Source organism: Epinephelus moara, chromosome 11, assembly GCF_006386435.1.
Source record: "Epinephelus moara isolate mb chromosome 11, YSFRI_EMoa_1.0, whole genome shotgun sequence".
NCBI classification, from domain to species: Eukaryota; Metazoa; Chordata; class Actinopteri; order Perciformes; family Serranidae; genus Epinephelus; species Epinephelus moara.
This window is the reverse complement of record NC_065516.1, coordinates 37,008,231-37,010,335: the sequence shown is the minus strand read 5'-3', so window position 1 is coordinate 37,010,335 and position 2,105 is coordinate 37,008,231.

Sequence of the window (2,105 nt, the reverse complement as noted above, 5' to 3'; positions counted from 1 at the left end):
TTTGGTTTTTTCGTGTACTCACCAAGATGGATCACGTGCTGCAAGTCAACCCGTCCGGGTCCGACTCCGACGACTTGTACGACTCCCTGTTTGAGCCAGGTGATCCTCTGACTCAGTTCCAGCAGTCTGCCGGTAGCCGACACTCCCAGGGGAGCCGGCTGCGCTCTGTGGTCCACATCCCTCGGTCTCGCCGTGGTTCTCCGCCGGGATCCATCAACGAGATCGCCCCGACTCCTAGCGGGTCCCAGGCCTCCTCTCCTCCGTCCTCGCGGGTGGGAAATCGACGTCACTTCCACAACCGTGGGAGCCAGCGGCGGTCTTCTCCTCCTCCTTCCCGCAGCGGTGCAGCGACCAGTCGACCTCGCCGCTCCCGCGGCGCTCCGCCGCGCTCCACTCGGCCATCTCCACGTCCACAACAAGAGCCCAACATCAGGGATTGGACCATCGCTCGGCTCCAGCGGTTCCTGAGGGCAAAAACATCCCCTTCCACCGCAGCGACAACAAGTCCAGGCTGTTCCAGCTCTATTCAGCCGCTGTCCGCGCTCCCGAGATCACAGCTCACTCTCCCAAGCCGGCCGCACTTCCGGGTTCCCTTCCGGGTCCTACTCCCGCCAGCGTCACCGTCGGTGACGTCACGGCGCCTCCGCCACTCCAGCCGGAGCAGCCTCTCTCATTCATTCCCCCAGCCGGGGGTCAGGTCGTATCACCCCCTGTGCCTGCTCCCTCTGATGCAGATATGTCACGCGCAATATCTGCTTTCTTCTCCTCCCTGTCTCGCAGGCCTCCACTCTCACCCTGTGCACACACATCCTCCATCCCCACATCCCTTTCCTCTACCCTTCCTTCCAACTATCCTGTTCCGGCTGGCATCGCAGCCCAGGAGCCCTGTCCTGCAGTACAACAGGCTCCTCCGGCGGGTGTTTCACTGCCTTCCACTCTCTTTCCGACGTGTCTCTCTCTTTATCTACAGCCCTGTTTATTTTCTGTGCTTCTGGTGAATTGGCAAGTTTTCTGCTTAGCTCCCACATTAACGTTAGAAGTTATATTTTAGTTGATGCTGGCGACACCAGCTGCTCAGCTGCTCAGCTGCTAGTGAGGGGAGGGTCTGTAGCCTACTTTTAGTCTGCAGCGTGCTGTGTTCACTTCACTAGATATTTCCAAAGAGCGCTTTTTCCTTTATCATTTTTGACCAAAACTGGCTGCTCTGATCCTCCTGCAGTCGCGCTGGCCATATTACAGCAACAGAATTGTGTGCATGCATGCACAGCGACGACAACAAGCTGGGTTGCAGCGAGGGCTCTGTGCCTGCCAGACGCTGCCCGCTGGACCCGTCGCGCGCACCCGACAGGCACTGAGGTGGCGTGCACTGTTAGTATCGATACTTTTGTAAATTAGTATTGTATCCGGATACAGCGTTTGAGTATCGATACTTATCAGAGCATCGATACTTTTGACAACCCTACCCTCGACGCAGAGTCACGCTCTCCCTCGTCTGCTCCGTATGAGCCGCAGGCTATTCTGTGATCATCGCAACTCTAATTTGGGGGCACGAATGGTCTAAAAAAAAGGCATCACCATTCACTCTGACAACACAGCAGTAGTAGATATCATCAATCAAGGCCGTTCCCGTTCCCCAACCATCATGCCATCCACCCGCAGACTCACTCTCATCTCCGCTCAGCATCAATTCATCCTCTGTGCGTCTCACATTCCCGGTCACCACAATGCAATCGCCGACCCGCTTTCCCGCTTCTCTTTCCAGAAATTCAGACGCTCGGCTCCAGACTCGGATGTCCATCCCACACCAATCCTACAGTTTTCAGCGACCATATTCAATTAAATCCTCATCTGGCAAATCTCACTCGCACCTCCCAAGAAGCCATCCTTAACAGTTTAGCACCAAGCACGCTATCTTCTTACCTCACCGGCTGGAACTCTTTCAAGAATTACCACGCCACTTATCATCTACCATTTCCCTCTCTGGACTCCATGTCCATGTGCAACTTCATCACACACTGTAACACTGTAACAAAGATCCGGGCCTCCAGCATACAAACATATCTGGCTGGTATCAATTTATTCCATAAATTATCCACCGGCCTCCC